Below are 26,602 nucleotides of genomic sequence, written 5' to 3' on the forward strand. Positions count from 1 at the left end.
GTTTGGTTGGGTTGTTACCGTAGCAATGAAATTGACTCCATGCAATTGCAGTTTATCCCCTTTTTTAAGCCTGCTTATTTACATAACGAAAAAGAATTCCTCAAAAAGTTACAAATAGAATTACCCTACAATCAGGCGCCTGGGTGGCTCAGTTGGTTAAGCGACTGCCTTTGGTTCAGGTCATGGTCCCGGAGTCCTGGGATCGAGTCCCACATCGGGCTCCCGGCTCAGCGGGGAGCCTGCTTCTCCCTCAGACCCTCTCCCTTCTCATGCTGTTTCTCTCTCTCTCTCTCTCTCTCTCTCAAATAAATAAATAAATAAAATCTTTAAAAAAAAAAAAACCCTATAACCCAGCTATTCCACTCCTAGGTATATGCCCAAAGAATCGAAAACAGGGACTCAAACAGAATCTTGGTAACCCATGTTCATGGCAGCATTGTTCATAACAGCCTAAAGGTGGAAACAACCCAAGCGTCCATCAGCTGGTGACTGGATAAACAAAACGTGGTCTATCCACACAATGCATGTAGCTGGGACGTGTGCTATGGCGTGGATGGACTGTGGAAACATCATGCTGAGGGAAAGAAGCCAGACATAATAGGACGAATATTGTCTGACCTCACTTCTGTGAAACTATCCAGAATAGGCAAATTCCTAGAGACAAAAAGTGAATTGAAGGTTAACAGGCCGGGACTGGGTGATGAAAAAGTTTGGAATTAGGTAGTGGTGATGCTTACACAATGTTGTGAATGTAATTAATACCATCGAATTGTATGTATTTTAGCACAAAACATTTTGAAAAAAATCAGGCTTTTTATTAGTATGACAGTTTCTGGCTCCTAGAGCAATTATAATTCTTACTGGCTTGTATTTAAAGTCTTCGTAATTACATTTTCTCCAACACACAACTCCAATTCTGAATGTCCTTAGAACTCAGCCGGCATGACCGGCGTCTAACTGCGGACGGCCTGGAAGTGCCCTTGGCTGGCAGATGGGTCCAGAGCGAGCCACCGAGCCACAGCCGCCTGGCCTTGTACCCAGCTCTCTGCTTCTTGCCGGTGCAAGCGGGCAAGGCGCTCACCCTAGACATCCTCGGTTTCCACATCGTGCAATAATGACAACTATTTTACAGAGCTGTGGTGGAGAGAAAGTGTGTTGTGCCATGTGCTTATACAGTGCAGGCACATGCAAGTGCTCACAATTAAGCTATTATTCTTCTTCCTGTTATCACGACAGAATTCAGTAGTTCTTAATGAGTCATTGCAATGTAAAGGGGAAAGGATGAAGATGTACTCACAGCTCCCGAGAGGAGCAGTGGAGAAGGGCTCCCCGGCTGATGACGGCACTCAGTCCTGGGAGTCGAGAAGGGGCATGAAGCTCGCCTGAACATTCCCCCAATGGCCAGGCTGAGTCTGCGGGTGGCTCCTTGGGGAAGCAGGACGAGCGCCGGCTGAGACATTCTCGGGGTCCCTCGGCCTGACACGGAGGGAGCCCCTGGTCCCCGGCAGGTGTGAGTCACAGCCATGGGCAGTGGACCTGGCGTGTCCTGTCAGCGTAGTTCTGGTGGCCCTGGTCACTGGCACATCGTCGGCTCTGCTCCTGGGGTGCATCAACCCGCTGAGACCCTTTAACGACTCCCCAGGCCCTCCACAACCATGCCACTCCAGACCCCAGACTCCCAGAGCGGTGTTCGACGTGGCCGCTGGCTCAATCTGGATTCACGTCCGGCTTTGACATCAGGTGCCGGGCCTGGAGAGAAGAGAGTGCTTGGGCAGGGTAACAGGATCTCTCTCATCAACAGGCCAGGTTCCCGGCTGTTCTTCGTCTGTGCCTATAACATAGGATCAGCCCTCTCCCGTAGGAAAGAGCTCATGTCTTGCTTCCCTTCACTACAGTGGTAGCAACACCAGAACTCTACGAGGGACCACAGGGACTGAAGGATCCTGGACAGATGGGAGGCAGTGGCCGGAAGCCCAAGTCCACACTGTAAAACCAAGTCCTGGAGAGTCGGGGGGCTCCTCTCCACCTGGCCCTCACACCCAGGGATGGAGAGCAAGTAACAGACAGCACCCGCACACCCAAAACGAACAGTGTTCCTGAGGAAAAGCTACGGAAAATAATGCGATGCTCTATTCATAGCTGAAGATAAGGGGGAGAGCTCGAGATTTTACGTCGTAACTATAAGTGAGGATACCCTGGAAATTTACTTTCCCAATTCAAAATCTTTTTTGTTGTTGTTGTTTTTTTCTGATCCAAAAGTACACTTATCTGGCACCTGGATGGCTCAGTTGGTTAGGCCTCCAACTCTTGATCTCAGCTCAGGTCTTGATCTCAGGGTTGTCTACAACCTGGGCTGGGCTGGGTTGGGCTCCATGCCCAGCGTGACGCCTACTTTAAAAAAAAAAAAAAAAGAAAGTACACTAATCATTGGTTAATGGGGACGAGGTTCAGTCTGGGCAGACGGAAGATGCTCTGGAGGTGGATGGTGGTGATGGTTGCCCACCAGTGTGAATGCTCACTGAGCCGTGTGCTTAACGGTGGCTAGAGAGGTGAATTTCATGTTGCGTATATTTTGCCACATGAGAACAGTTTCTTCAAGTACATTCATTATCGGGCACCTATAAAACTTTTCACCCATTTTATACAAATTTTGTCTCCTCATTTTTGTTTTTGCTTTTTTTAAGATTTTATTTATTTGACAGAGAGAAAGCACAAGCAGGGGGAGTGGCAGGCAGAGGGAGAAGCAGGCTCCCCACCGAGCAAGGAGCCTGATGTGGAACTTGATCCCAGGACCCCGGGATCAGGACCTGAGCTGAAGGCAGTCGCTTAACCGACTGAGCCACCCTGGTGCCCCTTGTCTCCTCATTCTTACCCATTTTATCTCTGGGGTTTAGGTAAGCACCAGTTCAGATTACCAAATTCTACTCTAATTATGTGACCTTGAACAAGTCATCTCACTTGTCTGATCTTTAGTGGCCTCAGTTATAAAATGAGCAGTTTGGAAAGAATTGTCTGTTACGGTCTCTGACAGCTCTGACCGTCGAGAATCAAGAACAACCACCATTTATTGAGAGCGTGCCACGTACCAGGCTCTTGGCTACACATTTTACCAGCATGACCTCATTCAAGCCTCACTGGCTCCCCTGAGGCTGTCTGATTATCCTCAGCAAACTGAGGCTTAGAAGGTTTGGTGAGTTGTCCATGAACAAGTGAGCAAGCGGGAGGAGCGGGATTGGGTCGTAGTTGTGCGGGACCCCGAGTCCAGGCTGCTGCTTAGTCCCACAGCAGGAAGAACGTCCAAGCCAAGCCACCAAGGAGCTTTCTCCCTGGAAAAACTATTAGCCTGGAAAATAAGACCTATGTCCAGCCAGGAGCCGTTTCTTCAATGCTTTTTTCTTCCACTTGGTGAGGAGGCATCAGGGGATGGCAGGCTGCAGGGCGTGGGCAGGGAGCCGGACAGACAAGCCGGTCAGTACGCTGGCTCTTGCGAAGTCTGGTCCTCACAGTACGTCTCATTATTTCACCCTAAGCTAATTGAAATCCCCCCAAATTAGATACATTCCTATTTCAGTGTAATTAAACTATGTATGAGAAAACAAGCATTATTTTTAGATTATGTTTGCTCCTAGTCCCACCACTAATACATTCAAGAGTTGATCTCCTGGGCACCTGGGTGGCTCAGGTCCTGATCCCAGGACCCTGGGATCGAGTCCTGCATCAGGCTCCCCCCATCAGCAAGGAGTCTGCTTCTCCCTCTCCCTCTACCCCTCTCCCCTGCGCTCTCTTTCTCTCTCACAAATAAATAAATACAATCTTAAAAAAAAAGAGTTGATCTGATGAGCAACCCAGCTCTGAAGCAGGCATTAGCTAACTCTCATTTGTGCAGTGAAGATTCACTGACCTTCACATCTTCTCCATTTTAACCATGATCTTTTCTCTCACCTTGTCCCCAGCAATAACTAGAGCTCTTAGCAAGAAGCACAGTGGGCATGTCCATGCGTTGCCCAGTGACCCTCAGCCAGAGGAGCAGGAAGAAAGGCAAGAAAAGGCAGCACAAGCAGGGGGAGTGGCAGGCAGAGGGAGCGGGAGAAGCAGGCTCCCCACTAAGCAAGGACCCCGACTGGGGGCTCGATCCCAGGACCCTGGGACCATGACCTGAACTGAGCTTTGGCTGCCATGGGATATAGAAAACCAGGCAATATTTAATTTGTTGACTAAAATCATGGAAAATTAACCCAGGAATTAGATAACAAAAATTAAAAATAAAAAACATTGGAACATCCATGCAATGACACTATGGAGACGTGAACAATAGTAAGTCAGGTCTCTAATGGAGCAAATCATCATTCAAGTCAACAGACGAAGCTTGGAATTTGAAGGCAAGTTGAGCAAACATCCTTGCAGACATGGAGAGAGATCTGAAAACAGTACGAAGATCCTTAAACAAGAAGCAACCAATGCTACAGCCAATAGCCTGGAAAAAGAATCCCATAGGACACAACAGAAGAATAACGCAGGGGCAAATAACAGAAATCGAAACCCCAGTGCACCTTTCTCCTCAATACTTCAGTGGCTATGCTCACCAGGGCTCAGTGGAGAGGAACTTCACTGCAGCCAGGACTCCAGTGACTAACGTTTCTATCCCGTTGGATTTATTCACGCTTAAGATACCACATACAGGGCTTAAGCGTGGCTCAGTCGGTTAAATGGCTGCCTTCAGTTCAGGTCATGATCCCAGGGTCCTGGGATCGAGCCCCCAGTCGGGGTCCTTGCTTAGTGGGGAGCCTGCTTCTCCCACTCCCTCTGCCTGCCACTCCCCCTGCTTGTGCTCTCTCTCTCTGTCAAATAAAGAAATAAAATCCTTAAGAAAAAAAAAAGATACTACATATATATATATACACACGCATGCACACACACACATCCCTCATTTCTTAGTCAGAATTCAAATATTCTCTTTGTTTTTCCTATCAAGGTCATCATTAAAAGGGCCTTGGGTGATACCTTTGTATATAGACTTCTGCAACCAAAATCTGTTGCCTGGTGTGGGTATAAACCAAGTGAGCAGCACTGTATTAGTTAGTTGTGGCCGCATAACAAATTACCCCAAACCTTAGCGACTTAAAGTAAGGGTTATCGTTTATTATCTCTCCTGGCTCCTGTGGGTCAGAAATGTGGGTCACAGAGGGCGCACGGTTTTATCTCTGCTCCATCAGGACTGGGCCTCAGCTGGAAGGCTTGCAGGGTGCGAGCTGAAATCACCTGAGGGTTCACATTGTGACACTTGATGCTGGTTATCAGCTGAGGGCCTGACTGGGACTGTTGGTTGAAACCCCCACACATGGCCTCTCCATGTGGCCTGGGCTTCTTCCCAATATGGTCGCTGGGATCCAAGAGAGAGAGCCAGACAGATGCTGTGTCTGTGTTATAAGCTAGCCTGGAAGTCACATGGCTTTATTCCCACCATCTATCCACTTCCCTGCCCTTATAGAATTCTGCTTTCAAGCTGATTGCTGTAGACATGTTCTCCATGGTACAAAGACTTCATGAAGGAGAGAGTCTTAGGTGAATCCAAACAAATAAAGCAGGAATATTTGGTGTCTGGTGACATGATGGGACATAGGATTAGAGAGGCGTGTTGGGGCCAGATTTCAGATTATTAAATGACATATTAAAAGTGTGGTCTTTTTTTTTTTTTTTAAAGATTTTATTTATTTATTTGACAGAGAGAGAGATAGCGAGAGCAGGAACACAAGCAGGGGGAATGGGAGAGCGAGAAGCAGGCTTCCTGCTGAGCAGGGAGCCCGATGTGGGACTCGATCCCAGGACCCTGGGATCAAGACCTGAGCCGAAGGCAGACGCTTAACGACTGAGCCACCCAGGCGCCCAAAAGTGTGGTCTTTATTTGAGGGATGCCAAGGAGCCATAAACGTATTTTCAGCAAGGGTCATCCTCATGGCTCTGGAGAGGATGGATTACAGAAAAGAGAGGCAACAGACAGGGGGGCCAATTGGGAGCTAATTAAGGTGTTGCAGGTGAAATATGTCAGGAGTCTGGACAATTATATTTATCTATGTCTCTGAGCCACCAATCTATACCATCTGTCCATTATGTTCCTAATTATAAATTCCACGAGAACCCTAAATAGTTCCAGTATCCAATATTAATAGATTACAGGTCTTAAAGATATATATTTGATATGTAAGTTTGTATCTGTAATCATACGCATAGAACAAGTTGCCTTAAAATTACATTTACTTAACATGTGGCTATGAAATCTTACAAAGCATTGCTGTTAGTTTATAAACCCCACAGACTTCCTCCTATAGCCTCTTGGACTTGTTTTTAATATATTACTTGAATATATTACTTTGGTCTATCTGTCCTTTTCTGACTTTGCTTAACCCTTAGCATAAGCCAAAATCATTGAACAAATTACATCCCTGGTTCTCTAGAAAACGTGAGTGATGGTTGAACTGTGATTTAGGAGTTCTAGGTATTCATGGGGTAGGGTAGGGGACAGGGGCATGTCGCAGACCTCTCTAAGAAATATGATGAAAACTCACAGCCAATTTACGCACTCCCACTCAAGGTTACTGTCTCATGAGATGGGAAATAGCTTTAGGGTACTGGCCTGAGTCAATAGGGTCACATGAATCAGCTGTAAATTGTCACCTGCATTAGGTCAGAGTGGTCACGGGTATTCCTGGCCCTGAAATGAGGGCTTGGTCTGACTTGAGGCAGTGGCTCATCTCTTTGAACTTGAGTTTCTCAAGATGAGAATGGTGATGATGAAACTTACCCCCTGGGAGTAGCATCCTGACGTGCTGGCCATCTGCTTGGAAATCTGTATTCCCTTTTGTGCAAGATCAAGGCAACTGTAACCTGTCCTTTCAACGGACCCTGTGGAGGTTGCTTTTACAGCTCTGACTGGTAGTTTAGTTTACTCTTAGATTGCTTTATTTAAACTCTTATGTAGTTATATAAACACACCTCAGCACAATTTATAGGCTTGCGATTCTTTCTATCATAGCTGGCTTGTTTTTCTTTTTGAAACAAACTCTTGAGTCTAGACTTTGTCAGGTTGATACATGAGTTTGGGGACTGTTTATACGGAAACCATATACACATTCCAGAAATACACTTTGTTACCGATCTGAAATAAAGATGATGAACCTTAAACTCGTAAAGAGATGCCCAAGAAATCGTTTGAAGTGCAAACTCTGATCTATTACTAAGAAGAGAAACAAAGAGGTCCTCACAACTGGCTTTGTTGTTTTAAGAAGAGCCCGGTATTAGGGAGAGAGCAACTTTAGATCAATATGGGAGAGAACTTTCTCATGACACAAAGCATGCACAATGAAGGGGGCTGGGGAATCTCTACATGGTGACTTACCTCTGGAGAAGGGCTGAAACAGAGCTGATTGACCATCTTCAAGAAATTGTAGGAAAGCAGTCAATCAACTAATGGGAAAGAAGATGGATCTCCTGGAGGTACTTTTCAATTCAAATATTCCATCTTAGATTTCTCCAATGAGCCTATGAAGATGAAGACGGGATTGTGTTAATGACTCAGCCCTAAAGAACAGATCTTTGTAAAGAGTGAACTGTGGGTGGGCGCCTGGGTGGCTCAGTCGGTTAAGCGACTGCCTTCGGCTCAGGTCATGATCCTGGAGTCCCGGGATCGAGTCCCGCATTGGGCTCCCTGCTCGGCAGGGAGTCTGCTTCCCCTCTGACCCTCCTCCCTCTCATAGGCTTTCTCTCTCTCGCAAATAAATAAAATCTTAAAAAAAAAAAAAAAAGAGTGAACTGTGGGTAATGTGTGGGGTGAGTGGTGTGGTGTGGGGGGGGGGTAGTACATAGGGTGTTTTAGGCCAAGTGTGTGGTCCAAAGAACACATTTCTAAGCTTTTAAAACATGGACAAATTGTACTCAATAAGTCGGTGTTCAGTGACTTCTCTTTTCTAGGGCTGAGAGAGCAAATCTAGAAATGGCAGTTTACTTTGCCAACCTGGCATGGACTGGACTGTCAGGAGGGGGGATTCCAATCAAGGCCAAGCCTACAGAAGAAGCAGGAAGAGGAGCACCTGGGTGGCTCAGTCGGTTAAGAGGCAGGAAGAGGAGTTCACTGGTCTGCAGAAGCAACTGACCTTCCCAGCACACTGATGATCAGACTCGCGCTGTTGTGCATGAGAAGCCAGCCAGTCCCCGAAGCTTGAGGGTACATACTCATCACAAATATCCTGGACATCATCACCTGGTCTCTCTAGAACCTCCTATGGATCAGCACACGAAGAGTGATAAAGTTCAGAAGCTGTGTCTTTTCATAAAAAGGGCAACGTGTACCTATCTTGGTACATATGAACGAGTTCTTTCTCTGGGTGCTGCGAGGGGGTAAAGATACCAAGGTGGAGCTGCGCTCCCATTGCTTTCTTCTACGGACTGCCAACTCACTTCCTGGTACGTGGAGGACAGATTTTCATTTGCCTGCCCAGTATTCAATCACCTATTTCTAGAAAGAAAGAAGAAACAAAACAAAACAAAACATTTCCTCTTCCTTTGGAAAAATCTTGGGTGATTCTGATGGAGCAAAGCTCATCACCAGCTCCAGATATGAGCTAGTGACCCGGGTGTGCCAGTCACTAGGATTGGGAATGTGACCAAAATTAGGTTCCTAGGACTTTGGGGGAGGGAGTTTGCAGAGGAACAAAGTTTTTCCACTGACATTGCTGAGTTGGTAGGAAGTGAGCCTGGAGCTGCCAGGTACCTCCTGGAGATTGGCATCTGCAGAAGGAAACAACAGAAAAGAGAGCGGAAGAAGGAGAGAGGGATGCATCTGGAAGACATGTGTTTCAGCCACTGGATTCAACGGACAAAACCATTCCTTACCCTTTTTAGTGACCGAGCCAATAGAAGCACTCTGTTAAATGACACCCATTTGAGTTAAATTTCTATCACTTTCTATCTCAAGAGGCTCCATAAATCAGAACAAAACTGAGTTATACTGACACACTGTGAAGAGCCCAAGCCTGTCCCCCAGAGTGGCACCTGCCAGGGTGTCTGGCCGGGCTACCTTCAACAGGGCCAGTGAGAGTTTCTGATTCATGTCTGAGATCTTTATTGTCTGGGCTTTGGAGATACGATTATATTTTTTAAAATATGATTTGCTGTCCATTAGGGAAGTCTCATGAATCATTGGGAGTTTGGTCTGTGGAGTGATTTTGGAAATATAAGTGGCCCAGCAGGTGACTCCCCATGCATCCTTGAGGATTAACATTTATAAGGAGCACTGAGATATAGTCATCTTAAAAAAACATTGCTCATTTTAACTTGACTTTTCGCATTTGCTGAAGTAAGGCAGGTTCGCATGGTCTCAAGTGAGTTAGGTTTGGGCCTGGGCAATCCGTTTCTTCATCCTGTGCTAGCTCACGTATAGGGGAGTTCTGTGTTCTCAATTTACGATGAAGTGGGGGCGCCTGGGTGGCTCAGTCGTTAAGCGTCTGCCTTCGGCTCAGGTCATGATCCCAGGGTCCTGGGATCGAGCCCCACATCGGGCTCCCTGCTCCGCAGGGAGTCTGCTTCTCCCTCTCCCACTCCCGCTGCTTGTGTTCCCTCTCTCGCTGTGTCTCTCTCTGTCAAATAAATAAAAAAATCTTAAAAAAAAAAAATTTACGATGAATTGTGGAAAACTTAAGAAAATTATCTCATGCTAGAGTCTAAGGGAACGGGTTGGCCATACTGAACATTTGGAAATTTGTTTTCTCTGAGGGATTATGGAGTTTCCAAATTCACTTTACTAAGTATACATGTTTAATTTGCATCCAATTAGATAAAGCAGCTGGAGAAAACATGGAGCACGTATTAATTCATTAATTCAGGCGTCAGAGTGGGAGGTTAGGCACAGCCCTCACTCAGATGAATGCGTTTAAATTGCTCTAATCTACAAATTGGAGCCAATTTTCTGTGGTTTGAAAGCTTTTCCAAGCTTTAAGTGTCTCCTTTATAATGTGTTTTCTGCAACACTCAGAAAGCTAGTGCTGAGGCAGTCCCACTTTTTAGAAGCAGGCTTTTGAAGCGGGGGGTGACAGGATGGGGTTTACATTTTAAAAAGATCATTTTGGGGCGCCTAGGTGGCTCAGTTGGTTAAGCGACTGCCTTCAGCTCAGGTCATGATCCCAGGGTCCTGGGATCGAGCCCCGCATCGGGCTCCCTGCTCCGCGGAAAGCCTGCTTCTCCCTCTCCCACTCCCCCTGCTTGTGTTCCCTCTCTCGCTGTGTCTCTCTCTGTCAAATAAATAAATAAAATCTTTAAAAAAAAATAAAATAAAAAGATCATTTTGGGGCTGCCCGTGGGAGGGACTGGAGGAAAGCAGGTGGGGCAAGAAGGCGAGTTTTATGATAGTTCGGTCAAGAAATGACAAGGAGGTGACCCAGGGTAATGGCAGAGGGTATCTGAGAGGCAACTGTTTAGTAGGGCACTGGTCAGAGGTGTAAGAGCGCCCCCCTAACATTCACACGCTGAAAAGATACATCCATCCAGAACCCGTGAACGTGGCCTTATATAGAAAAAGGGGTCTTTGCAATGTAACTAAGTTAAGGATCTTGACACGAGATCATCTTGGATTAGCCAGGTGTATTTGTGTATTTGGCATCTGTTCATCATAGGGCCAAATACATTAAGTGTATTTTCTTATCTGCTCTATTCTCGAAGCTCTGACATTTGGGGGCCTCACAGAGAAGGGGAGAGACCCCAACCCCCAGGGCAAGCTAATTGCTAAAGATGATAACAACCTGCCCAGGATTATATACACCTTTATATGCAAAGCCATCCTGAGTCCCCAGCCCCAACCACCTCCTTATCCATCCCACACACCAAGCCAATATTTCTCCTGCCCTAAATCATCCCAGGCCAGGTGCCAGGCATCTAGGGACCATCCTATAGCCCACAGCCTGCCCGAATCATTCAAATGAGCCAATCCTAAAACATTTACTATGCCTGCCTTGGCTTTCCCAGAGAAACTCCACTAAAGGCTGGACCTAGGATTTCCTCTCCTGCTTTTCCCTCCTGCTTTTGCCTCCTAACCAAACCTGGTGCTCCCCATGTGGCCTGAGTGGCATGGTGTCCCCCTCCTCTGGGAGATGTGAGCAATAAATTCTTCTTTCAATGGCATTGACCAAACTATGTGATCACTCAGTCTCCACAAATAAAAATATCAGTGCAAAGAAGACAAGGGGCCCCGAATCCAGTGCTGGGTGTCCTTACAAGAGACAGAAGGGGAGAAGACGCAGAGACACACCCAGAGAAGAAGCCACAAGAACATGGAGGCAGAGACCGGAGTGATGCTGCCTCAGCCAAAGAGCACCAACCTGGAGTCACCAGAGCAGGGCCGTTGGAAGGAGCATGGCCCTACCTACCTTCTAGAATGAAGAGAGAATAAATTTCTGTTGTTTCAAGCCACCAAATTTGTAGTGATGTGTTGCAGGAGCCACAAGAAACTGATCTTGCACCCTACTGAGAGACACTTCCAGAAATTTTATCTTGTTTTTCCTTGTGTTAAAAGAGGGTATTACCACGAGTTTTAGAGACTAAAAATCACCACCTTAAAGCAGATCTGCCTTATTCTACAAAGAATTACTAACTGCAAAGAAAAGTCTCTCCTGCTGACATAGAAAACGACTGTAATAAAAGGCTTTCATCACGGAAAGGGAGAAGCTTCTCAAATGTCTCTTTAGAGATGTGGTTTATATATACAAGGGAATATTACTCAGCCACCAGAAAGGACGAATACCCATCATTTTCATCAACATGGGTGGAACTGGAGGGTATTGTGCTAAGTGAAATAAGTCAAGCAGAGAAAGACAATTATCATATGGTTTCATTCATATGTGGAATATGAGAAATAGTGCGGAGGACCGTAGGGGAAGGGAGGGAAAACAGAATGGAAAGAAATCAGAGAGGGAGACAAACCATGAGACTAGGAAACAAACTGAGGGTTGCTGGAGGGGAGGTGGGTGGGGGATGGGGTAACTGAGTGATGGGCATTAAGGAGGGCATGTGATGTGATGAACACTGGGTATTATACACAACTGATGAATTACTGAACTCTCCGTCTGAAACCAACATATATGTTGGCTAATCGAATTTAAATTTAAAAAATAAATTAAATAAAACGTCTCTTTAGGAGTAGGAAGGGGTGGGAAAGCACTTATTGAGAAAGATAGGGAGGCAGTTGACAACATGAGAGTCCAGCTGAGGTTTGGAATTAAAAATAATAATAATAATAAAGCTAAAATATATTGATCTGCTATTTGCCAGATACGTTAAACACCTTTTGGCCTTATCTCATTCAGTCCTTCCAATAATCTTATGAGCACTATTATTATCCCCATTTTATAGATGAGGAGCGTGAAGTGATACCAGTATACCACGCTGAATCAGTTTTCCAGCTGTGCACATCAGTCAGGCGTAGAAGCAAAAACAGGGAAGATGGTAGGACTGATTCACAGCAGTGCATCTGTTGGTCAAGATGCAGGGGAAAGACAAGGACACAAAAATCCTGAGGGATATTCATTTACTCAACAGGATGCTAGTGCGTGAAAAATTAGTTCAAGGGACAACTGAGAGAACTAGAGTGATACCATCCATAGAACTTTCTGCTGTTCTGCCATTAGCCACATGAGCCCATTGTGCACTTGAAATATGGTTAGTATGACCAAGGAACTGAATTTTTAAATTTTATTTAAATTTAAATAACCCGATGTGGCTAGTGGTGACTGTATTGGACAGCATATAGGTATAGAATGTGGGAGAAGGAGCTAGAAGGGAGCTGAGAAATGAGAAATGGGCGGAGGGAGGGGCTGGTCAGCCCCAAGAGCAGGTTTGATGGGTGTGTGGGAGGGAGAGCTGAGAGTGCTGTCGGAATTCGTTATTGGTCTTCAAGATTTCAGAGGTGGGTAGTAGCTTCATGCAATTGCCAAGGTCCACACCGTATCCGGGGAGCAGATTACAGAGTGGAAGAGAAACAAAGGTGAGGATCACCGTGGTGCAGAGAAAGTCAAAGAAGTGATAGGTTCCGGTACAGCATGGGCTGTCCACACAGGGGGAGTCATCCAGGACGGTGGCAGAAATGAACATGGAGAGGAAATCTGAGAACGACTATAAAACTCCATATGGCGTCGTAATCTCTGTGGACGGAAGGAGAGACGCAGGGCTGGAGGCTGGGCAGTGGGGAGAAGGGGACATTGGCATAAGGCAGCAAGAGTAAACCCCTGGAGTGAATAGTGGGGTGTGGGAGGACGCTATGGGTAGATCCGTGTCCCCCCACATTCCTACGTTGAAGTGCTAACCCCCAGTACCTCAGAATGTGACCCTTTTCAGAGTCCGGGCCTTTCCGGAGGTAATCAAGGTAAAATGAGGTCATGAGAGTGGGCTCTAATCCAATATAACTGGTGTCCTCACAAGAGGGGAAGCTTAGAGACAGACGTACATAGAGGGAAGACTAAGTGAAGAGACTCAGAGAGGAGGCAGCCACATTCAAGCCAAGGAGAGAGGCCTGGAACAGACGCTCCCTCACAGCCCTCAGAAGGAACCGCCCACATCTTGATCTCCACCTTCTAGCCTCCCTAACTGTGAGGCCATCAATCTCTGTTCTCTAAGCTGGCCCTTTTGTGATGATTTCTTAAGGTAGCCCCAAAAAACTAATACAGGGGACCCACAGAGCAAGCTTCTTTCTCTTGATCCCTGGAATTCTTTCAGAAACAGTGGGGCTCCTCACCTCCCTCGTTAAAAGAATTAGCTTGAGGTGAGTAATTGATCTGCTTCTCACACTTTGACATTTTCCTTTTTCCCTCCTGGCAAATAAAGACTTGTTTGCAGCCAGCCAGCGGTCTAATAATTAAGGGGGTGGGGAGGAGACACATCAAAGTGGCAGACCACACACTGTCCCATATGCCGCCTAAGCCACGCCTACCCTGGGGGCCAGGGGAGTAAAGGCCTGCAGTTGTCTTTGGGGAGGGTTTGGGGGGGGGAGGGGGAGGAGGATCTGCCCATTTGGCTAATAAGCATCCTGAGTACTGATGTCCAGGCGCCACGCCTCTGGTGTTTTTATTCCCATGAGCCCGGCTGCCTCGCTCTTTCCCCCCCACTTTCCCCCACCACCCCCCCTTCGAATCAACCATACTTTGTGTGGGTCTTTGGGCAAAGGGAATGTAGGAGCCCCAGATCCCTGGCAAAGTTTGCCCTCTCCCCAGTCCTGACCTCTCTTCCAGTCTTTGGATCTCCGCTTTAACGGAAGGTCCCTGAGAGCTCGAAGACCACTTTAGATCTCAGAGGAAGGCGTCATGCATGACAGCACTGTTAGAACACAAAGCCATCACCTCTAGGTGAAAGCAGGAACATTTAAAATCTCTATCAATAGGGGCGCCTGGGGGGCTCAGTCGTTAAGCGTCTGCCTTCGGCTCAGGTCATGATCCCAGGGTCCTGGGATCGAGCCCCACATCGGGCTCCCTGCTCTGCGGGAAGCCTGCTTCTCCCTCTCCCACTCCCCCTGCTTGTGTTCCTGCTCTCGCTATGTCTCTCTCAAATAAATAAATAAAATCTTTAAAAAAAAAATAAAATAAAATCTCTATCAATATAGCACCAGGAAACAAGCTTCAGCCTGACATCACAGCTTAGCATCTACTTAACCTTTTTTATTTCATTGATTTTTCTATAGTTAACACAGACCATCAAGGAGTTACGGGAAAATTGATAAAAGGGAATTAAACTACACTTGGAAAATGTGAAGTTCCATACAGATTGTAAACCACCTTTCTTAGCTGGGGTTGCTCTTCATCCTCTGTACCGCTCATGTCTCCACTGTCACTGAACGCAGCAGAGGGTTCAATTCTGTGTTCTCTCCATCAGCCTTTAAGCCGTGGATACCAGGACCGTACGGCTGAAGGAGCCTATTTTGCAGGAGAGTGAGAGAGGCTTTGTGATTATCTGCTTTGATAAAACCCTTTGCGGGATGAGGGAGGGGATAGCTAGCTAGATATAAATGCTCTGGTTCAAGGATTTTACATATGTATATAATATATATAAATATTGACCAGGGCTCAGCAATCTTTTCCTGTAAATATATGTTTTACAAGCCACCTACTGTCTCTGTCGCATCTTCTTGGTTTTTATTACAATCCTTATAAATGTAATGACCATTCCTAGCTCTCAAGCTGTACAAAAACAGGCCACAGGCTATGGTTTGCCAATCCTTGAGATGAACAATTTAGATGGAAAAGTTTATTGGTATTTGGAGTTTCATAGAAAATGTTACCAAGATAATAATGTGTCGTGAGTAAGAAATAGGAAAATAGAAATGTTTAAAATCTGATGAATAATAATAATTAGGAATAATCTGATCTGAGCAACTCAGGGCCAATTTTTTTAAGAAAATGCTTTAAATATTAGATGTTTAATATTTACATATACCAATGTTAGTCTTTTTTTTTTTCAAGATTTTATTTATTTATTTGAGAGAGACAGAGAGCATGAGTGGGGGGAGGAGCAGAAGGAGAGGGACACCCAGACTCCCCATTAAGCACAGAGACCAATGTGGGGCTCAATCGCAGGACCCTGGGATCATGACCTGAGCCGAAGGCAGCAGCTTAACCGACTAAGCCACCCAGGCGCCGCTCCAGTGTTAGCCTTTAGCTTAGAGAGGGAAAACAAAAAACCGTCATTTGGCTTTCCCGTGTCAAACTAGAATTTTAGTTTCTTGTTTTCAAGTGTATCTTTCTGTCATTTTCAAAGAGAAATGTGGCCTTTTCTTCCTCATTGAAATTTCTTCCACAATAGACAGGGTTGAGTATATGAGGAAGGACTGGGTTTCATCAAAACCTGCTTGTTGAAATCAGAGAGGGCTCGAAGCCTAACAGGAGCAAGGACATCTGAGTTCTAAGCAGCCAATCTTAGCCCCATGAACTTGAGCAAGGACCTTGGGCTGAGCTTCTCTCTCAAGGATGCATCAGATTAAATCATGTACAAAAGGGCTTTATGAATGTTAAAAGCATTTATACATGTAAGTTATTATCTTTCTCACTTACCATTCTTTTTTTGTTTTTTTTTTTTTTCTTTAGGTAAGCTCCACATCCAGGTGGAGCCCAACACAGGGCTTGAGCTCACAACCCTGAAATCAAGATCTGAGCTGAGATCAAGACTCCGACGCTTAACTTACTGGGTACCCAGGCGCCCTTCATTTACCATTCTTTCTGCCTAAATATGCCAGTACTCAAAATGATTTTCAAAAGGCATTAAAATCTTAAAAATAGGGGCGCCTGGGTGGCTCAGTTGGTAAGCGTCTGCCTTCGGCTCAGGTCATGATCCCAGGGTCCTGAGATGGAGCCCCGCATCGGGCTCCCTGCTCCGCCAGAAGCCTGCTTCTCCGTCTCCCACTCCCCCTGCTTATGTTCCCTCTCTCACTGTGTCTCTCTGTCAAATAAATAAATAAAATCTTAAAAAAAAATCTTAGAAATATATTCATCCCTTCCCATACACGTATTCATTCTTTAACAAACACTGACTGAGAGCCAGATGCTGGAGTTGCACTGGTCAGGAAACAGAGGGAATCCCGCCCCTAAGAGTTTAAGGCCTTAGAAATTACTGCAATTATGGCCCAAAGAGAAGGGGAGGCAGTATCGGAGCGGAACACCTGGTTCTTGATGCTGTGCTTTGCTTTAGGGATTTTGAATCTTCTGCAATTAAATAAGGTCAAGATATATGCATCAAATAGGCATCAGGTGCCTAGTGAGTGGCTAGTAATACATTTAACATGCACGATTCAAAAGATACAGAAGAATTTGTAGCCAAAAGTCACTGCACTGAGTTAAATAGTTTCCTCCAAAAAAATTCCTGTCCACCTGGAACCTACGTGCGTGACCTTATTTGGAAATAGGGTCTTTGCAGATGTAATTGAGTTAAGATGAGGTCCGGCTGGGGCGCCTGGGTGGCTCAGTCGTTAAGCGTCTGCCTTCGGCTCAGGTCATGATCCCAGGGTCCTGGGATCGAGCCCCGCATCGGGCTCCCTGCTCGGCGGGAAGCCTGCTTCTCCCTCCCCCACTCCCTCCGCTTGTGTTCCCTCTCTCGCTGTGTCTCTCTCTCTGTCAAATAAATAAATAAAATCTTAAAAAAAAAAAAAAAGATGAGGTCCAGCTGGATTAGGGTGGTCTCTAATCCAATATGACGGTGTCCTTATAAGAAAAGGAAAATTTGGACACAGACACCCAGGGAGAACATCATGTGATGATGACGGCAAAGATCAGATTGGAGTAAGGCACCTTCGAGCCATGGAATGCTGAAGATGGCCAGCAACCACCAGAGCTGGCAAGAGGCAAAGAAGGATCCTGCCCTAGAACCTTCAGAGAGACCCCAGCACTGTTGATACATTGATTTCTGGAGGCCAAAGGCCTGAAATCAAGGTGTGACAGTCCATGCTCCCTTTGAACACTCTAGGGGAGGATCCCTCCTTGCCTCCTCTCACCTCTGATGGCGTCAGCAATCCCTGGCGGTCCTTGGCTTAAAGCCACACAACCTCAGTCTCTGCCTCCACTGTCACACGGGGTTCTCCCTGTGTCTGTCTCTGTGTCTTTTTTCCCCTTTTTATAAGAACACCACCCTACTGCAGTATGAGCTCCCCTTAACTAATTATAGCAGCAACAGCCTTATTTCCAAATAAGGTCACACTCTGAGGTTCCCGGAAGGGACAAATTTGGTGGCAAAACTATTTATCCCAGTACAGATGGCAACTGTCACATGGAAGGAGAGATCCCCAAAGCAGGGTGCGTAGAGTGAGAACAAGTCTGAACACAGACTCCCGGTCCTCCGCTCCCCCCCACCACTTCCCTCCTCCTCCTCGCCTTCCCTCCCCCTCATCCTTTTCTCCTCCTCCCCCCTTGCCCTCCCCCATCTCAGCCCCTCCCCCTCCTCCCCTAAACCTCTCCTCCTGCCCCTTCCCCTCCCCATCCCTCTTCCTTTCCTTCTTCACATCATGGAACTGATATTTGATGAATGACCGTCATCTGCCAGGCCTGTGCTGAGCTAGGGATGCAGGGGTGAACAAGGCAGGCACTCATCCGGGCGCATGGATCTCAAGAGGCCAACAGGTGGGCAGGGAGCGGCAGGGCGCTGTGCCCTCAGGCCTGAGCCACAGAAGCACAGGGGACAAGAGGGCACCAGTCAGTGCAGCCAACCCAGACCTGGATGGGCAGGAAAGTCTCCCACAAGAAGGCACATCTGGACCGAAGGGTAAACAGTGAGTGTCAGCCGGGGGCAGGAACACATGCACACACACACACACTCGGGGTCCCACACCCTCCAGCTCAGGATCTCCATGGTTTTCTCACCAGCCTCTTCCTCAGGCAGCTCCATCCATCAGAGCACCACGCAGCTGGGAAGACCAGTGGCCTGGGCCTGCAGCACCTGTGTGGTTGCTAACTTCTCACATTTCCCTGCCCCGTCGGGGAGCGACAAGAGGGCTGGGAGAGCCTCCTCCTTGTCAGAGCTGGACCCGCAGTGCCCAGGAAAGGGCCTGGCAGAGGCGGCACCCAAATTACCCAAAAAGGAGTTGAGCTGGACTGATGCACATTCCCTGGAAGACTGCCCGTTCCACTCCTGAGGAGGAGAGTCGGGGAGCAGTCTGGGGGAAGCAAAGCTCCTGTACAGAAGGCTTTTTACAAGTGAGAAGTACACTCGGCAGATGCTCAGGATCGCTCATCTGCTTAGATCACCAGCCCGCACTTGGCACTTGGTGAAGGTGCCTCACAAACTGGAAAGCGCCTCCCCAGAAGAGAGTCCATTTTTTTAAATGTATTATTTGTTTCAGGGGTACAGGTCTGTGATTCATCAGTCTTATATAATATCCAGTGCTCATTACAACACATACCCTCCCCAATGTCCATCACCCAGTTACCCCATCCCTCCACTCCCTGAAGAGAGCCCATTTAAATGAAATTCAGTCAACAGTGAATGGGGGTATTTGGGCAAATTCAACTCAAACAGAGTACTCCCTACGTTGCTCATCCACTATACGGAGCTTCTACTATCAAAATTACTCTTGTTCTTGGTATGAAAATAGTGCACAAAGCCTGCTAATCAGTAACTTGCTGATTGGCTGTGAGTCGCAGGGAACATCAGGGGCCCCCAAGAGAAATGTTAAAACCAACTTCCTTTAATCTTTGGAAGATCTCAAATGAAAAGGGTCCTCGGTGTTCTCTACGTTGGTCTCCCCATGATGCCCGGTCTTTCCTGCTGTATATCTATTTATTTTGTCCCAAGCTGATTGCCAAGATTGCTCTGGTTGGGACAGAACTTGAGAGTGGTGTTTGTCCAAACCTAAAGCTGTTTCCAGCTGGCCCTGAACCTCCAGATGTTTCTCTACAACAGCTGAACACAGATAGGAGGTTGGCCTACACACTGCCGAGGCTCCTGACGAGACTGCGGGTCTCCACGTGATCGTGACCTTGCCATGAGGGTCCCCATTGGTAGGAATATTTACTGAGCACTTACTATGTACCAGGCACAGTCATTTATCCCTCTCATCACCGATGCGGAGACTGAAGCACAGAGAGCTTAAATAACTTGTCCAGAATGTAGCAGGCCGGGGACATAATGGCAGTTAGGCCGCTGAGGCGCTATGATTAGCCACTGGGTCACATAGCTCTTGTCCAGGTCTTGTCTTTATTGTTGTGGTGGCCCTTTTGAAAAAATGCTTAACACTTGAAAGGTGTCCAAAGTCACTCAGATGCTGCAGGAAGTCTTCAGAGGAGGTCAGAGGCAAGGAGGGGGCAGCTCACAGAGAGCTCACACACAGAGAGGGCGTACATCCAGCTGGTGGCGGCATGCCTATCTCCTGACATAATTATTCACCGTGTCCCTTTCGCTCACCAAAGTATCCCAACTTGGATAATCAGTTCCAGGGACATCCTAGTTATATACTCTAAACTAAGGATGTGGGCTTTATCCACCCAGTTGCATCAGCATGAAGAGGACCCAGTTGAAAACTATTGAGATGATCAACTAAACAGACTTAGATGTGAGCAGGTATGAGGGGGTCTCTAGGGCTCCAGCTGGGCCAGCAAGTGCCTGACAGTCTGCTGTGGGTGGTTCTACACTGCAAATTACTTGGGTTTTGTTTTTTTTTTTTAATGCAGATTCACCCCAGTTTAGACTCTCCCAATCAGTGTGTGGGTGAGGGGGGGAAGCTGCAGGGTTAACAGGCTGTCCACGTAATTTTCCTGTACACTAACATGTGCTGAGCGAGCAGACAGGGGTAGGGAGGGGGAGCAGCTTTGCTCTGGGGCTGGGGCTGCAGAAGGCCATCGGCTTCTGGGTGGGTGGGAGAGAACATAACGTAAGAGCCATAAAAAACTCAACAGCAGCTTCCCAAAGGCATGTGGGGAGGCCCCTCATACCAAATGTCTTGTACCAAGAGAAAGCAACAAACTAGCCGAGGAAAGAACAGCAGGAAGGAGAAAGGCAACCCCAGCCAGGACTCCGCAGAGAACATGGGGTGTTTGGTCGGCCAGGGCAGGAAGTGAAAATCCAGGAATGTTGTCCCGACGCAGGCTGTCCCCTCACATGCCATTCTCTCCAGGGCCTCCTGCATCCTGTGCAGGTTGGGGAGCGACCCTCCCAGCCCCCTGCCAACCTGGGTCGGGCTGCAAATAGAATTCAGGCCTCTGGGTTCTTAAGGGAGCATTCTGAGGGGCGTAGAAAAGAATGAAGGGGGCTGGAGGGAGAAAGAAAGAGAAAAGAATAGTCAAATGTAGTACTGTTTGTCAATGTGGGCAGGAAAAAGAAGACCAGGTGAGTGCCCCTGACATGGGGACAGCAGTCTGTAAAGGGCACTCTGGGAAGGGCACCTCCTCCATGCTGAGCTGAGCACTTGCCTCCCTCATTCTGGCAGGAGCTGCTTTTCTCCCCTCCCATCAGCACAAGGAAGAGGTTTGCTGGCAGCTTTCTTTTATGTACACTAACCCTCGGACACCGATGATGTGTGTCCATTTGGGCTCTCCCTCGCACGTAATGTGACTGCCTCTTATACAATTGCTGGAATTCTCAGGACCCTCTCTCACATTCTAAAATGCGGAGCCCAAAGAGCCGGGAGGATCCAATCTGCTCTGTGCTCCTGGTTCTTATTTGCCAGACTTTTAATATTGTTTTAGGACATTGCTGCTTGTGTTCAATTTATGGCTCATGGGGAGCAGCCAGTCTTTCTCAGCAATATATAAACTGGAAACATTCTTCCTTCTTTCGTATCTGGGTAGTTTGCTCTTCACTCAGTTGAACTGTTTTTTGTCAAATAGCGTTCCAAACTTTTCCCCACTGTGTTTCTCAGGGAAGGAGTACTATCAGATGTTCCTGTCTCGGTGATCAAATAATGTGGGAGGGAAAATGTCATCCCACGGGTCTCTTGGAGATTTGCCATGGCGTTAGCATGTAGAAGGTTCTGACAAGTCCTGCAGTTGTCTAGTTTAGCATTCCCCTGCTTCCTAGCTTGCTCCTGGCCCGGCATCATTCTGACCTCCCAGGAATGAAGGCTCCCCCGGTGCTGGATTGACCCCTTCCCGTGCCCATTTTCCTAAATCCTCCACAGGAAAATAACATTTCCTACTGTGTGGCTGATGACAAGTTTCACGGTTTTTGTTTCCTCCGGATGAAATAAATGCCTTTCATTGCTTTTGTTGATGTTCTTGTTGTTGTTTTTACAAATACTTTGCACTATTATTATAAATTACATCTTAATTACAGACAACTCAGAGAAGCAAAAGAACCTAAAACACCCACTCTCTTAAGAAAAACCACTGTTGACATTCCAGTCTAGATTTTTCTATGTATTCATACATAATATATAGACTTATGTATTTTTTAAATGAGATCATACCGTAATGTGTTTTTCTACAAGTCAGTTGGCAACATCTTTCCACATCAGTAGCTACATTTCTGTAATGTTATTTTAATGGTTGCATGGGATTCTCTAAATGGCTGCCCCATAATTTATTTAATTGATCCCCTCTGGTGAGACATTCCGATTGGTTCCAACTTTTCCCAAACTGCACTCTGATGAACATATTTAAATTTTTCCACCTTTTCTTATTTATTTCAGGATAGACTCCCAGAAGTTGATTTATAATATTTCCTTTACCACGACACAGACCCTGAGCTACATGGAACGTGTCCCGGTCCTCGTGATGGTTCTATTAGCTTCCTGCAGTGGATGCAACAAATAACCACACACTTGGTGGCTTAGAGCAGCAGAAGTTTCTTACCTCAGGTTTGGAGGCTGGAAGTCTGAAATTGCGGGTTCCGCAGGGCCACACTCCCTCCAAAGGCTCTAGAACAGAATCCATTCCTAGTCTTTTCCAGCTTCTGGGGATCAGGCATTCCTTGGCTGCTGGCTGCATAACTCACATCGCTGCTTCGGTCTTCTCATGGCTTTCTCTCCTTTTCTCAGAGTCTGTGTCTTCTCTTCTTTTATAAAGACACTTGTTACTGGATTTAGGGCCCACCCAGATAATCCAGGATGATTTCAGCTCAAGATTCTTTTTTTTTTTAAGATTTTATTTATTTGTCAGAGAAAGAGAGCAAGAGAACACAAGCCGGGGGAGCGACAGAGGGAGAGGGAGAAGCAGGCTCCCCGCTGAGCAAGGGGCCCGATGCGGAACTCGATCCCAGGACCCCGGGATCATGACCTGAGCCGAAGGCAGTTGCTTAACCGACTGAGCCACCCAGGTGTCCCCTCGAGATTCTTAATTACATCTCTCAAGAACGCTTTCTCCAAATAAAGTCACATTACAAGTTGCAGGGGTGAAGGCAAGGGTGTATCTTCTGGGGGACCACTATTCAACCCACTGTAATGTTCTTCCAGACCACGAGGAGTGGGTTTCAGCACACACATCTACATACGTCAGCCGTGGGCTGTCTTTTCAAGTGCGATCTTATGTGGAAGCCCAATATGCAAAGGGATGACCTTGAGCTGTGTGGCTGGGCGCGAGGAGACAGGCATGCAGAAGCACACACTAGATCAAGGCCACAGAGGGTCGTAGGGACTCCAGGACTCGAGCCCCTGCTGTCTCTTTAAGGAGGTCAGAGGGAGGCCCAAGGTGTACTTGCCGTCCCGGGGTTGGGGGGAAGGACTTCTCCTTACCCTCCCTTTTTGGATCGGGGCTCGGCCTACACGGGGCCTGTTTGCTTCACCACGAGGAGAATCAGGCACCCAGACAAGGTCGGCACATGATCAGCTGGACTTGGGCGGGAATCACATGGAGGTCCTGATTTACGGTTTTTTAAAAACCAAATCATTCACATGCTCAGCAAAAGTCCTCAAAGGACATTCCTGAGTTTCAGTGGGAGGAAAAATGAGTTGCTTTATGAGCTCTTTCAGCATGTTTCTGGACTGTTGAAGGTTTCAATCTGCTGCAATGTTACAACCTTATCTAGAAACCAGGCCTGAGCGTCAAACAGGCTGTCCCTGAACTCACAAACGACCGTGTTCCAAAAGTTCATTTGTAGGTGAGTTATTTGCAACTCTGAGTGCCTTTTTCCATATATTCCCAAAGCCTGTTTATTCCTACTGTAAGCAAGAGAGAGCCCTGCCCTTGATCCTGGCCTCACAGAGCTTCCCTGAGCTTCTCTGAGCCCTGGGCTTTCCCAGGCCCGAAAGCAGTGGAGGAAGGGGAAGGAGAAATGTGTCCTAGGATCTCCCAGGGCTTCAGCAGCCAGGGGCATTGCTGGGGGGAGGCACCCAGGACGAGAGGGTCAGGGGCTAGGGCTGTCACCCGCGGGGGAGGGCGCCCGAAGGGTGCCGAGAGCCGCAGGTATATCCCTCCACACAGATACGAGGCCCGCAAGGCCAGCCTGCCTGTGTTGTCGCTCTCTGGTCAGTGAGGGTTCAGAGGCTCTGAATGGATTTTCAAGGTCTATTAAACTACTTAAGGCTGCGGTCGCAAGGACCACAAACTGGGCGGCTTAAAACCACAGGATTTTCTTCCCTTGCAGTTCTGAAGGCTGAAAGATTGAGAGCGGGGCATCAGCTTCTGGATGTTGCCTGCCATGCTTGGCATTCCTTGGCTCGGGCAGCTACACTCTGATCTCTGTCTCCGTTGTCACAGGGCCGGCTTCCCTCCCTGCCTCTGTGTCTGCACTGACCTCCTCACTGTTTGTCTCGGGTCCGTTCTTACCAGCACAGCAGTCATATTGGATGATGTTTCACCCGAAGGACCTCCTCTTCATGTGGATACAGCCGCAAAGAACCTATTTCCAGGGGCGCCTGGGTGGCTCAGACGGTTAATCGTCTGCCTTCAGCTGATCCCAGGATCCTGGGATCGAGCCCCACATCAGGCTCCCTGCTCCAGCGGGGATCCTGCTTCTCCGTCTCCCTGTGCTCCTCCCCCCGTGACTTGTTCTCTCTCTCTCTCAAATAAATAGTTAAAATCTTTAAAAAAAAAAGAAAGAAAGAAAGAAAGAAAGAAAGAAAGAAAGAAAGAAAGAAAGAAAGAAAAGAAAAGACCCTATTTCCAAATAAAATCACATTCCCAAGACCAGGAATTAGGACTTCAGCACAACTTTTGGGGGAAGACAATTGAACCCATAACAGAAGGCATACAACTTCATCCCACCCAAAATAAATATAATCTCCAATGGCTCTAACGCACAACCATAGAGCCTCTGCCTAAATACTGCCAGTGACGGATGGGAAATCGATACTATTTCCAAGACACTACAGTCATGAGCTACCTCCTTCCTTAATAGGATCCAAAATCTAGACTTTCATTTACTGAGTCCAGTTTTCCTTTACGAGGCTGCACAGAATAATTCTAACTTTTGACAAAATCCTTTCTATATACGAAGCCCTCCCAGTCACCCTCCATATATTTTCTTAAAGCTAAATTCTCCAGCTCTTCCTATGACATGGTTTTAAGCCCCTCTTAGGATCCTAGCCACTGAACTTTGTACCCGGTCACTGGTCTAGACCCATCCTAAGAGGCTTCCATGACTGAATGCTCCCAATATAGGTGTGGTCTGACAGATCCTGCAATCAGGGGGTTCATTTACCTCCTGGGAATTGAGTATCACACATCTATCGAAACCTAAAGTTGTGTTGAGATTTCTGTTTTGTTCTGGTTGGATTTGGTTTCTGTTTGCTTGTTTGTTTTGCGATGGCCATAGAGCTTAGTGGCCAAGCTAGACTGTTGAGGAAAATCAAGTTTGCAGTCAGCTGAAATCTCGGCTTTTTCATAATGATCCTCTTACAGCACACCTTCCACTCGTTACTGCACTTTTTCCTTTTGGACATTCTGTATACTGATTCCTATTGCATTTTTATCTACTGCCCTCAGTCCTCCTGTAAAACATCTAGGCTCTGTGAATCTCAATCCATCGTTCCTGCATTGGTCATCCGATCCAATCCTGGTCATCTGCCCTCCGACAGGAAAAGAAAAGGGGGTAAGATATATAATATTTGTAAGACCCTATTAGGCTGGACTAGTTATTTCTAATTTTTTCATTGACGTCAACACACAGAAAAGTGCACAAACATAAATATACAGGTCAACGAACTCTCACAAGCAAATGCCTGTGTAACCACCCATGTCAGGAAAGAGCACATTAAGCTGAAAATGTTTTAATAAGCATTTTTTTTAAATCCTCAGACCCATTTGGTAATTATTTTTTAAAGCTGGTTCACCAATGATAAAACAGACTCAGAAAAGTGAAGTGATATGTCCAGCATTCCATAGCCAGGAAGTAACAAAGCACAGAATGACCCCCCGACAAAGTGCTCTTCCCACCTGCTGACCCTGGACTTGAAGGATGAGGGATATGGCCAGTACCCAGATGAGGTGGGTAGAAGGGCATCCCGAAGGGGCACCTGGGTAGGTAGCTCAGTCAGTTAAGCATCTGCCTTCGGCTCAGGTCATGATCCCGGGGTCCTGGGATTGAGCCCCGCATTGGGTTCCTTGCTCAGCGGGGAGCCTGCTTCTCCCGCTCTCTCTGCCTGCCACTCCCCCTGCTTATGCTCTCTCTCTCTCTGACAAATAAATAAATAAAATCTTTAAAAAAAAAAGAAGAAGAAGAGGTCATCCCGAGCAGGACAAACCAGGAGAACGAAGGCCAGCAGGCAGGAGGCATGAATGGGGATCAGGTAGTTCAGGGTTCCTAAAGCACAGGATCCTGGCAGAAGAAGAATGTCGGGAAACCAAACCAGACATGGTTGATAGGCTCACAGATCTGCATGGTATTCTGTACCACTGGAAAAGCTTTTTTTTTTTTTTTAAGATTTTTATTTATTTGAGAGAGAGAGAGCATGAGAGGTGGGAGGGTCAGAGGGAGAATCAGGTTAAAGGGGGCAGAAGGAAATGATGGGCTAAGCCCTTAGGAAGCTGGCCCAAGAGGCTGCCTAAGGACCTAGAGAGGCTGGTGGCGAGGTCCAAGCCGCCTGCCAGGAGCATCCCTCCTACAGCTAAAGATACCACGTGCCGTCTAAGCCTTCAGATAAATGAGTCAAGTGGTTCTAGTAAAATAAAATGTTAACCTTGAGCTAAGTAACTTCAAAGCATTATTAATAGTCTGACTCACT

General features: G+C 47.0%; 1 long non-coding RNA gene across 1 annotated transcript; it reads right to left on the reverse strand.

Moving 5' to 3' along the window:
* Positions 1-803: 803 nt before the first annotated feature.
* Positions 804-18,523, reverse strand: LOC129045542 (uncharacterized). The gene is made up of 4 exons (XR_008505423.2): positions 18,372-18,523; positions 8,148-8,273; positions 7,394-7,536; positions 804-2,391 (listed from the first exon to the last, which is right to left on the reverse strand). It is a non-coding gene; the product is annotated as an uncharacterized LOC129045542 (long non-coding RNA).
* Positions 18,524-26,602: the final 8,079 nt, after the last annotated feature.

Source organism: Mirounga angustirostris, unplaced genomic scaffold, assembly GCF_029215605.1.
Source record: "Mirounga angustirostris isolate CCGP_5_RB_7025 unplaced genomic scaffold, mMirAng1.0.hap1 SCAF_8, whole genome shotgun sequence".
NCBI classification, from domain to species: Eukaryota; Metazoa; Chordata; class Mammalia; order Carnivora; family Phocidae; genus Mirounga; species Mirounga angustirostris.